The sequence below is a fragment of the Rattus rattus genome, chromosome 8, assembly GCF_011064425.1.
Source record: "Rattus rattus isolate New Zealand chromosome 8, Rrattus_CSIRO_v1, whole genome shotgun sequence".
Classification (NCBI taxonomy): Eukaryota; Metazoa; Chordata; class Mammalia; order Rodentia; family Muridae; genus Rattus; species Rattus rattus.
Genome location: NC_046161.1, coordinates 27905217 through 27917401, shown reverse-complemented (window position 1 = coordinate 27917401; position 12185 = coordinate 27905217). Strand labels below are relative to the sequence as shown.

At 43.5% G+C, this 12185-nt stretch overlaps 1 protein-coding gene and 1 pseudogene across 7 annotated transcripts in view; one reads left to right on the top strand and one right to left on the bottom strand.

Moving 5' to 3' along the window:
* Arhgap32 (Rho GTPase activating protein 32) overlaps window positions 1-12185 on the bottom strand; it is a 252554-nt gene that overhangs the window by 44451 nt on the left and 195918 nt on the right. Inside the window, exon 1 of one of the 7 annotated variants that reach the window (XM_032909364.1) lies at window positions 586-1011. The exons of the other annotated variants lie outside the window; for them this stretch is intronic. The gene's annotated coding sequence lies outside the window, so the exon portion shown is untranslated. Of the gene's footprint in view, window positions 1-585; window positions 1012-12185 lie in introns of those variants that run through there. 7 annotated transcript variants of the gene reach the window in all.
* LOC116906607 lies at window positions 8609-8996 on the top strand (annotated as a pseudogene).

The window sequence follows — 12185 nt, the reverse complement described above, 5'->3', positions numbered from 1 at the left end:
CTAGCCATGCAGTCTCTGAGGATGCACAGTCCTTCATGACTGACACTGGGCCTTGGGAACGACAGTGCTGGAAGAAGGAGCAGAATGCTGGCAGGAATGGGGAAGACAGACAGGAACTTACTTCCTTATGCTAACCGAGCAGACTTTCCAGAGCCTGCTGAAGTCAGTAAGTCAGCCCTGCTGATATTCCTCAATAGTATTAGCCTACAAGAAACACACACTCACACACACACACACACACACACACACACACACACACACACACACGATCGTCTAATGATGAGAACCTCTGTTATATTAACTCGGGTCTAGAAGGCATTACCAAAGCAGCTGACCAGAAACAGTAGAAAAATAAGTCTTCCCTAAAAGTCTCTGGGAAAATAATACCTGTGCAGTACAACTGACAAATTTTACTTTAAGAAGAGATTACAGCTCTACAAACAAGACAAATATTAATTTCCAGAAAAATACTGAATCACATATTCTCTTAAGATCTAGATCAAATATGATCTAAAAATACCTCTAAGGAATTAGTCCAGAAGTTGTCTGAATGAAATATTGAATGATGGCTTGTGATCTCCTTACCTCTTGCTGTGATTCAGGTTTTAAGATCAGTATTTAAAATTACTCCGTGACTGTACTCAGCAGTAGACTCGGCAGGCAACAGGAGCTGTGCATTCTGTACAGCAGCTTACAAATGGAACATAATCACAGCAGCTCAGACCTTATCCCGCAACAGAGGGCGCCTGGCCAGGTCTCTACCACCCTGGGAGGTGCCAGCTGTTTCCAGGTCCCCCTTTCGGAAGCACTTGGCCCGGATTTCAGCCCTGTTTGAGTCAGCCTCCGCAGAGAGTTCTGCCTTCAGGAGCTTAATCCTCCTCTCTCAGCCGGTACAGCTTTGCCACACCACAGAAACGCCCCAACTTAAGCTCACACTTGCAGAACAGGCTTCACCAGCATGGCTCCACCCACCAGCCTCCCACAGGTGAGCGTTTCCTGGTCAGAAAGCGGCCCTAGGAAACTGCAACTGTGCCCTGCTCGCTTTGCCAGTTACTTACTATTCAGTTATTTGTGTTTGCTAAGTGGGTGGGCACAATGTATCTGAGCAAATGAGGCAGGTTAGGCCAAAGTAAAACAACAAAGGTTCCGAACCAAGTGGGAGGTATTGTTAGTAAAAGGCTGAGTCATGCAACCCATTGCAACAGGCTGAGAGAACAAACCTTTCAATACCTTGGTTGATACTAAGTTGTGACTGCTACGCTAAGCCGCATCCATTTACACAGTCTCTGCATGAAAGATTTTGAGAATGGCGATTATACATTTATCAGGAAAAAGAAAAGTTTGCTCATAACTGAAAATCCAGCATTTCCAAAAAGTGAACTTTCACTGTACAGCGTGAGACCCAATTCATCGCTGACTCCAAGGCACTTCCTGTCCTCTGCATTCATAAAACATTGTCATAAGTTGTCTGCACAAGTACTACACTCTGAAGAGAATCCTCACCCTACATTAGCTCCATTAAAACTAGGAAACACTGGCATACTTCCTGTTCCAATTGAGGTTTTACCAATTCCAATTAAAATTTCACTGTAGGATATTGTTTTCTTCAACAAAATCCTTACTAGGTACCACACACAATTCTAAGTACTTACAAAATCTCCACGCAGCTCTGTAATGCTGAGGCTGTTATCTATCTTACAGATGAAGAGACCACGCAGGGAGGCGGAGCCATGTGCCGGGCAGCATGGCTGTTAGGCTCAGAGGCAATAGCACCCTGTGAGACTCTTGGTTCCACTCACTCTTTCCTCCATGTTTGAACACAGCTCTGAATCTCAAACTGTTGCTAAATGACAAGCCACAGTAAGGAAAGAAGGATTTGTTTGGTTTAAAATGCAAAAGGACACAGAGAATCCCAGGGGAGGTAGGAACAAAGCAAGTAAACTTCCTGGCAGTGGAAGGGCTGTGGCTGTGTGGTTTTATTGAAGGAGATGCAAGGCTCCTAAGATTTATTCCTGACAAAGAAGGTTTCTTCCTTAATTTCAAAATAAAAACACCTTCCTTCCCGCAATCCCCACCCACCCAATCATTTCTTAGTTCAACACTAAACATAGTAAAGGAGGGCAAGGGAGAGAAAAGAGGAGAAAAGGAACAAAGACAGGGTGCTGTGGAAATGGCTCCGTTGGTAAACTGCTCACCACACAAGGATGAGTCGATTTAGATCCCCAGCACCCAAACAAAAAGCCTGGTGTGGTGGAAGGTGTTGATAATCACAGCACATGGGAGGCAGAGACGGGCAGATACCTGGCGCTCCCTGGCCAAACAGGCCTGCTAAACTGGTTAGTTTTGAGTTCAGTGAGAAACTCTTGTCTCCAAAAATAAGGTGGAGGGTGATTGAGAAAGACAACCACCAGCAACCTCTGGACTCCTCGTGCATGCAAGGGTGTGCGCACTCCCGCACAAATGTCCAGACAGATACGCACCCTCCACACGCACAAACATAGAACTTAGAAACCCACTCTGCTAGCACCCAGTGCAGTGCACAAACGTTTCTGTAGGTGTGAGAGTTCACACCAGCAGCTCTCATGTTAAACCCAGAGCCGGTGCCGTGTGGAGATGCACAGGAGAGTGTACAAGCGCCGGCAGGGTTGGGAGTGTTAACTGTATTGGGTGATGTCAGTCCCCTGCTTTTCACAATGCACCACACAGCTAGTTATATAAGATGCAACAACTCTGGGAGTGACAAGGACAAGCAGCCTCTCTCTCTGCTATTTTTGCAATTTTTTTCTAAGACATTTCAAAAGGAAAAAAATTGCAAGTACCTTTAACTGAAGATTGCTCTGCATTGTGTCACCTATTGATCACTTATGGCAGAGGGGAAGTCAGCTATCTGTCCTTCATATCTGACACAACGTTTGGCGCTGTCTATCTGTGAAGAGGGAGTAGGATGAGTCGGTAGGAGACCAAGAGAACTCACCACGGGGAGGCACCTGGCTACATTCTTAACTTTCTGTTATAAACGTTATTGGAATGATTCAAAGCCTTCAGTGTGTTTGCAAACCCTTTGAACTATGGCCAGATACATTCAGAATCAAAACACTTTTCTCAACACTTTCACGTCCCACACACTGGTCGAGGCCACCACCACCTCTTGCCTGGTCACCCAAAACAGCCACTCTGAGTCTTTTTTTTTTTTTAATCCCTAAGTCGGCCGCCAAAATTATCCTTTTAGCAGAGTACATTAGCTCAAGCCACTGTTCTCATGTTCTTCACCACCATCCCAAGTAACAGCCAACCCCCAGTGGCACCGAGGCCAGAGGAGGATAGAGCAGCATCCTTCCCTGCCGGACTCATCTCTCCACTCTCTAGCTCACCCGGCCCTCCTGCTGGTGCTCTGACAAGCTAAACTCTAGACAGCTCTCTACCTTAATACTCCCTGGGTCCTTCTGTGGAGTTCTTCCCTGAGCATATGCACATCTTCCCTCCCCCCTCCTGCAGTCTCTACCCCCCCCCCCGTGAGAACACTGTTCCAATGCTCGATGCTCGTCTCTGAGCTCCTCTCCACTGTGCTTTCCCCACGGCACTTACCTATTTTACCATCTCTCACGGATTTATCCCCGCCCCCATGGCTCCTCCTCAACTCCCCCAAGGATGAAACTCCATCTGCTGTGTTCTATCTCGGCTGCAGCACGGAGCGTGCACCTAAGGATCACTTACCAGGACACTGGGATATTATTATTATTATCGCTCAGTGATAGGGCACTTGGCCTCTCATGAACGAGGCTGGAGTTAGCTCTCAAGTGCCATACAAGATAATAAATTATCTGATTAAAGAATAAAGCCCAAATTTGAAATTTGATTAGCCAAGGACTAATCAGGGCAGGACGAGTGTGTCTAGGGGCCTATTCCTTACAGATTTAAGGAAATGTGAGAGCTTAGAAAATGGTTTTGATATCTCTAATGCAAGCAGCTCTTGTTCATAATTACAAGTCAAAAACTGTTTTCAAGTATGCACTATGCACAAAGAATACAACCTTACAAAAAGTGGAAGAGGAGGTAAACAAAAGGAGGGGGAAAGACATCATCCCTTTTCTAGGGTTCTTTTCCTGATGCAGCATAACAAAATAGCACCTTGACATAATATTTACGTTGTATTCGGGGAGGAGGCCAACTCAAGTATTCTTAATTTCCAAACCTCCTCTGACTCTTCCAAAGACACTGATTTTTATCACCTCATTATTTTTTTATGCCTGTTATGAGTATTTTGCCCACATGTATATCTGTGTACCATGTGCAGGGCTGGTGCCCACAATGGCCAGAAGAAGGCATCCGATTCCCCTGGCACTGGAGTTACATAGGACTGTGAGCCATCATGTGGGTGCTGAAAATTGAACTTGAGTCTTCTAGAAGAACAGCCATTGCTTTTTGACCACTGAGCCATCTCTCTAGCCCAAACCAGATTCGTAAAGGATCAGTCTCACATGTGTATATGTGCAGCAGGAGGAATATTCAAGGTAACATTCCAAACATAATGAGGAAAAGCATGGTCACTCCAGTTAAAGTGACCCTGAAAGAAGATGCCAAAAAAGGAGCTGGAAACTCAAGGGATGGAGGGAGAGAGGGAGAGAGGGAAGGATGGAGGGGGAGGGAGAGAAGGGGGACGGGGATGGGAGAGGGACTGAGGGGAGAAGGAGGGAGGGAGGGAAGAGAGCAAAAAGATATAAAAGAAGTAACTGCAATTAGCAACTTTACAAGTAAATCAACAGAGAAAGCGAGACCACTCAGGACCCCCATTGAAGGAATCAGAGAAAGAACTGGAAGAGCTTGAAGGGGCTCGAGACCCCATATGTACAACAATGCCAAGTAACCAGAGCTTCCACGGACTAAGCCACTACCTAAAGACTATACATGGACTGACCCTGGACTCTGACCTCATAGGTAGCAATGAATATCCTAGTAAGAGCACCAGTGGAAGGGGAAGCCCTGGGTCCTGCTAAGACTGAACCCCCAGTGAACTAGACTGTCGGGGGAGGGTGGTAATGGGGGAGGATGGGGAAGGAACACCCCATAAAGAAGGGGAGGGGAGAGGTTAGGGGATGTTGGCCCGTAAACCGGGAAAGGGAATAACACTCGAAATGTAAATAAGAAATACTCAAGTTAATAAAAATATATATATATATATTTAAAAAAAAAAGAAGAACACAAGGAAGCTTTGCCTTAAAAGAACACAGTAGGAGGGAGGGGTACGTACAAACAAAATGTGTTTATGAAACTCTCAAAAAAAAACAAATAAACTCAACACTGCAGGCTGGGAATGCTGCTCTGGGATACAGCCCTTGACCAACATGCAGCCAATCCCTGAACTCCACTCCCAGTGCCACTCCAAACAACAAAGAAACAAACAAAAAAACTATGGCGAGTTTTATTCTTAATTTCAAACTAAACTGCTAAATAAAGCTGGTATGGTTATCATATTAAATCATTTCTTAAATAAATGTAAAGATCTCACCAGTTACATGCTTAATTATAAAGTTCTTCCCCAAAACGAAAGCTCGGCTATTTCTGTATCTGCTAGCAGAGGAAAATGAAACTGGCTATTACCAAACAGAGGACAAAAATACATACTGCAGGCCTATTTATGGGAGCATCTACAGAGGCTCCTTCTCCCACCATTGCCTATAAATACTATAATGAGGGCCTGAGAGATGATTCAGCAGGTAACTGTGCTCGCTGCGAAGCCTGAAGATCTGAGTTCCATCCCCGGGACCCACGTGAGGGAAGCACGTCACGGCAGCTGTCCTCTGACCTCCTCCATACATGTATCGTGGTGTGGAAACAGGTTAAAAACATTACGTATATACAGTAACAAATAATTTGTGGTGTATTGGATAGTTTTAAACCAAATAATCTTCTGTATCAATTACCTACATCTTGTTTCTGACCTGGGGATTAAATATCCCAATCAATGGACAGGAAGCTGAAATACAGCTGAGCGTAGGGCACTTGCCTAGCAGACCCGAGATTCTAGCTCAAGGTCCAGCACAGAGAAAAAAGAACAGATGGTAGACAGACGTGCAGACAGACAGATCAGTCTCTTTCTACTTTAACTTACCTATAATTGTTTTTGCTGACTTTCTGTTGCTTCATATTAACATTTTATATTTCCCTTTTTAGATCTGGATGAATTATTACTTCTTGGAGAATTTTACACAATGTATTTTTAAAGATTTATTCACTGTATGTACATGGGAGCTCTGCTTTGATAGATGTCTGTGCCATCCTGCTGGTGCCTGCAGAGTTAGGAAGGGCATCCGGTCCTGCACAGAACACATTTCGAATATACTCACCTCCCCAACTCCTTCCCTTGTCACCCTCTCAACTCTCCCAGCCCACTGCATCCAACTTTGAGATTCCTGTAAAAACAAATCACTTCTTTCTCCATCTGTCCCAGTTTATGTGATCCAGATAATCTTGGGATTTGGACCTGCTCTGTTATGTAATCAGTCTGCCAGATTAAAACAAAACAAAACAAACAAAACAGGGTCCTCCCTCTCATGGCAGCCATAAAATGCTAACTATCTGCTCAGCTAGCGGAGTGGCTACAGAGCTACCCTCCTGTCCCCTAGGAAGGGATTTTGTCTGGCTGAAGTTTGTGCAGGTCTAATGCAGGATGTCACAAACACTGCAAGCTCATGTATGTGGATACGCCTGTTGTGTCTGATCTTTCTAATCTCTTCTGCTAAGATCCCTGAGCCTTAGCATGGGAAACAGCGCATCTGACCTGGGGCTGAACACCCTACAGCCTATTGTTCTCTGCACGTTGATCAGCTGGGTCTCTGTGTTAACCGCTACCTACTCCAAGGAGAAGTGTTTCTGATGGTTGACAGATGATCTGATCTTATTATACTTCATAACACACACACACACAAACACACACATACACACACACACAAACACACACTCATACACATACACACACACATATACACAACACACATACACACACACACACTCACACACACATACACACACATATACACAACACACACACACACAGAGAAAGAGAGATCATAACATGTAGTTACATAGGTCATAGGCTCTAGGAGATAACTCAGTACTAATACTGTAAAATATGCTAAATGACCACAGTATTAAAGCTAATACTAAAGGCTTTTTAAAAATTTCTGTCCAACTATTTCAATCAGGGTCCCTGGTCTTTGTGTTGAGAGAGACAGACACAGAGACAAGGCTGCTTGGGATCTTTTGGTCTAGCGACTCTTTTAACAATGAGAAGTCGAGTCATCAAAAGATGGTTGGAAGGAACAACAACAGAAGCACACTCTGCTTCCCACTAGTCCTCTTGATGTTCCGTCTTCTTCCGCTCCTGACCCTATCTCTCTCACAAACAAGGTTAGATAATGTGACAGACATAGAATGTCACCAAGGAGATAATTTTTAAAAGATCATTCATGTTGATGCTGGTAATGAAGCTATGGCATTAGTGTTTAAGAATTTTTCACATCTGTAAATTGTGGTATTCTGCATTCTTCCTTTCCGATTTGTATCCCTTTGACCTCTGTTTGTTGTCTAATTGCTGTAGGTAGAACTTTATTGAATAGGTAGGGAGAAAGTGGGCAGCCTTATCTAGTACCTGATTTTAGTGGGATTGCTTCAAGTTTCTCTCCATTGAGTTTGATGTTGGCTACTGGTTTGCTGTATATGGCTTTTACTATGTTTAGGTATGGGCTTTGAATTCCTGATCTTTCCAGGACTTTTATCATGAAGGGGTGTTGAATTCTGTCAAATGCTTTCTCAGCATCTAATGAGATGATCCTGTGGTTCTTATCTTTGAGTTTGTTTATATAGTGGATTATGTTGATGGATTTCCATGTATTGAACCATCCCTGCAACCCTGGGATGAAGCCTCCATGATCATGATGGATGACTGTTTTGATGTGCTCTTGGATTTTATTGAGTATTTTGGCATTGATATTCATAAGGGAAATTGATCTGAAGTTCTCTTTCTTTGTTGGGTCTTTATGTGGTTTAGGTATAAGAGTAATTATGGCTTCATAGGAGGAACTGGGTAGTGTTCCTTCTGTGTCTATTTTGTGGAATAGTTTGGACAGTATTGGTATTAAGTCTTCTATGAAGGTCTGATAGAATTCTACACTAAAGCCATCTTGTCCTGGACTTTTTTGGTTGGGTGACTTTTAATAACTGCTTCTATTTCTTTAGGGGTTATGGGAATGTTTAGATGGTTTATCTGATCCTGATTTAACTTTGGTACCTGATATTTGTCTAGAAAATTGTCCATTTCATCCAGATTTTCCAGTTGTGTTGAGTATATTCTTTTGTAGTAGGATCTGATGATTTTTTTAATCTCCTCAGTTTCTGTTGTTCCTTTTCACTTCTGATTTTGTTAATTTGGATACTGTCTCTGAGCCCTCTGGTTAGTCTGGCTAATATGATAGTTTACTTAAGTGAACCCAAAAATTCCACCAAAGAACTCACTCCTACAGCTGATAAACAAATTCAGCAAAGTGGCTGGATATAAAATTAACTCAAACAGCTCTTGAACCAGGCGGCCTCAGCCGTAAACAAAGACGCAATGGCCAAGATTAAGGCTTGGGACCTGCACGGCAAGAAGGAGGAGGAGCTGTTGAGACAACTGGATGATCTGAAGGTGGAACTGTCCCAGCTTTGTGTCTCCAAAGTGACAGGCGGTGCCACGTCCAAGCCACGTCCAAGCTACGTCCAAGCTCTCCAAGATAGGAGTTGTATGCAAATCCAGCGCCCGTGTCCTCACTGTCATTAAGAAGACTCAAGAGGAAAGCCTCAGGAAATTCTACAAGGGAGAGAAGTACAAGCCCCTGGACCTGCCACCCAAGAAGACGACTCACCGCCGGCTCACCAAGCAGGAAGAGAGGCTGAAGACCAAGAAGCAACAGCGGAGGGAGCGGCTGTACCCACTGCGCAGGTGCACAGTCGAGGCCTGAGACGGCAACGACAATAAGGTGCAAGACTGACTAAAAAGATTAACTCAAACAAATCAGTAGCCTTCCTCTACTCAAAGGATAAACAGGCTGAGAAAGAAATTAGGGGGCTGGAGAGATGGCTCAGCGGTTAAGAGCACTGACTGCTCTTCCAGAGGTCCTGAGTTCAAATCCCAGCAGCCACATGGTGGCTCACAACCATCTGTAATGGGATCTGATGCCCTCTTCTGGTGTGGCTGGAGACAGCCACAGTGTACTTATATAAATAAAAATAACTAAGTCAAAAAAAACAAAAGGACACCCTTCACAATAGTTACAAATAATATAAAATACCTCAGTGTGACTCTAACCAAGCAAGTGAAAGGTCTGTATGACAAGAACCTCAAGTCTCTGAAGAAAGAAATTGAAGAAGATCTCAGAAGATGGAAAGATCTCCCATGCTCATGGATTGGCAGGATTAATATAGTAAAAATGGGCATTTTGCCCAAAGCAATCTACAAATTCAATGCAATTCCCATCAAACTTGCAACTCAATTCTTTACAGAGTTAAAAAGAGCAATTTGCAAATTCATTAGGAATAACCAAAAAATAAAAACAAAAAACAAGATAGCCAAAACTATTCTGAATAAGAGGATTTCTGGAGGAATCACCATCTCTAACCTCCAGCTGTATTACAGAGTACACAGGGATGGACCTATGGCTCCATCCACATACGTAGCAGAAGATGCCATTGTCAGGCATCAGTGGGAGGAGAGGCCCTTGGTCCTGTCAAGGTTCCATGCCCCAGTGTAGGGGAATGTCAAGGTGGGGAAGTGGCAGGGAGTGGGTGGGTGGGTGAGGGAACACCCTCATAGAAGCAGGGGGAGGGAGATAGTGGGTTTCTGGAGGGGAAACCAGGAAAGGGGATAACATTTAAAATGTAAATAAAAAATATCCAATAAAAGAAAAAAATGTTTAAAAAAATAATTTTTCACATAAGGTTAAGAGAAAGAGCAGAAGCAGAGTCACTGGAGGCAGAGGACGGGTCAATAGAAAATGTCCATATAACGCTGTAAGAGGAGAGAGGGGACAGGACAGAGCCCAAGACCAGGAGACAGCACCATGGAATGTAAGTCACGTGGGTGGGAAAAGAGAGGAGACAACAGCTGAGAGTGTTTCCAAACTGGGACGAGATACCAACAGCTCCTCGGTGAACACCACCGCAACACAAACCCAAAGGAGAGGCACCCGCTCCCCTCACGGCACAGCCGCAGCGTCCTCCATCCAACTGTGTCCTGTGATCCCTCTCTTCCCTTTCTGTCCTCTCAGACCTTTCCGCCCTTGAGCAACCGCTCTTTGCTGTCTTGGTCGAGACACAATAACTCGGTTCCGTTTTCATCTACACGAGTTATTGAAAACAAAAAGAACATTAAAAAAAAAAAAAAAAAAGCTTTAAAGGGAAAAAAAACCCCACTGCCCTTGCTGTATAATAATATAGGAGCTTTAAGTTTTCAGACTCAAACTATAGCCGCATCTTTCCGATTTGGCATCTAACAGTGACAGATGGCAATGTTAAAAATAAATAGAACATTCGAGTTGTTTATACTGTAGGCAAAGACAGTTTTAAAGTGTGAAACCAGCCCAAGGCTGACGGAACGCGCATCGTCTCTTCAATCTGCATCAGGAGTGCACTTTTCCCGAAGCCAACTCTGGGTTGCTCTAAAAGATGAACCGTGAGCGCTAAAGGTAGCGACCTGCAAGTCTACGAATGTAAACCTTCCTGTGGGTGATTAACTCTCGCGGCTGTAGAGGCTTCGAGATTATTATTAGGGAAACATTACTTTTCCTTGAAAACGTGAAAACATGTTATTAGTACAGATAATTTTAATGAAAGTGCTAAATTAGGTCTTAAAAACTAGGGTTTTGAGGCCACCTCTGATTGAAATTATACCAAGTTGGGTAAAATTCTAGCTTCCAACACAAGAAGACAGATGAAACAATGTTAAAGAAATTACTTTTTTTGTTGTTGTTGTTGTTGTTGTTGTTGTGCTCATAAAAATCCACAATCACCTTAACAACCTGGCTTTTTAAAAAATCTGACAATTACTTTTACAACATTCAATCAAACAGAAGTAGAGGGGAAAAAAATCCCTTGGTCTGGTAATAAACATCTACGATACTCCACACAGATAACAACTTCCCCAATGGCCAGAGACTGAATTCATCCCCCTGAGACTATAAATAAATCAAGGGTGTGTATGCTTTCGACTTCCACTCAATTTGTACTGGTGGATCTCACCAAGGAAACCATCAAGAAAAACTAATAAAAGCTGCTAAGTCATGTTGCTGCCACGGGGAGCAGCTGACTTCCAGAATCCTTCTTTATCTTGCTTGGTATCCTGCCGCTGCTGTTACAAAGGCCCTTCTCTCCTCTCTGAGTGCTCCTAGGAATTGGGCCTTGAGAATAAATACTCACTACATATTGCTGTGTCTAGCAAAGTTGTATTTTTAAATTGGCTGGAAAATAAGGGCATTTCGAGAGAGGCATACACTAAAGCAATTCATGGCCAGCAAGCCAATACTGCAGTAAATAATTAAAAAAAAAAAAAAAAAAGTCCAACTAACCAGAATTCTGCAAGGTACCTTAACTGTAAATGGTGCTAATTCTCTATCTGAAAGACAGTGACTGACTACCTGATGAGATTTTCTTAGAGATCCAACTAGAAGATGCCTCCAAGAAAGCCAGTAGCAACAACACAGAGGGAGGGAAAGGACGCCCAGAAGTGCACCAGGCTGGTCACAGCTGAGACCAAGGGAACAGGCTCATCTGATGGTATGAAGTAGATTACCCACCCAAATAGCAGAAGATATTAAAAGGCCACTAGATAATAACAAAAGGGAAAACAAAGGCAACAGATGTCAGTATATGAATAACAAACATTGGAGTTCCAATGTCATAACAGATACTAAGAGACAGGACAGACGGACTCTGAGATGGTGAGCGGTTTCAGTACCCCACTCCTAGCAATAAGTAAGTACAGCAACCAGACTGAACGTCAATAAATACACCTCAAAGTTAAATTGTACCATACATGAAATGGACATAACAGAGCCTGTTCCATCCAAAAATTACGGAATACATGTTCCTCTCTGAGGATCAATTAACAGTCTCTAGAGTGGACAACATTCTAGGTCATGAGACCAGTCTTAATA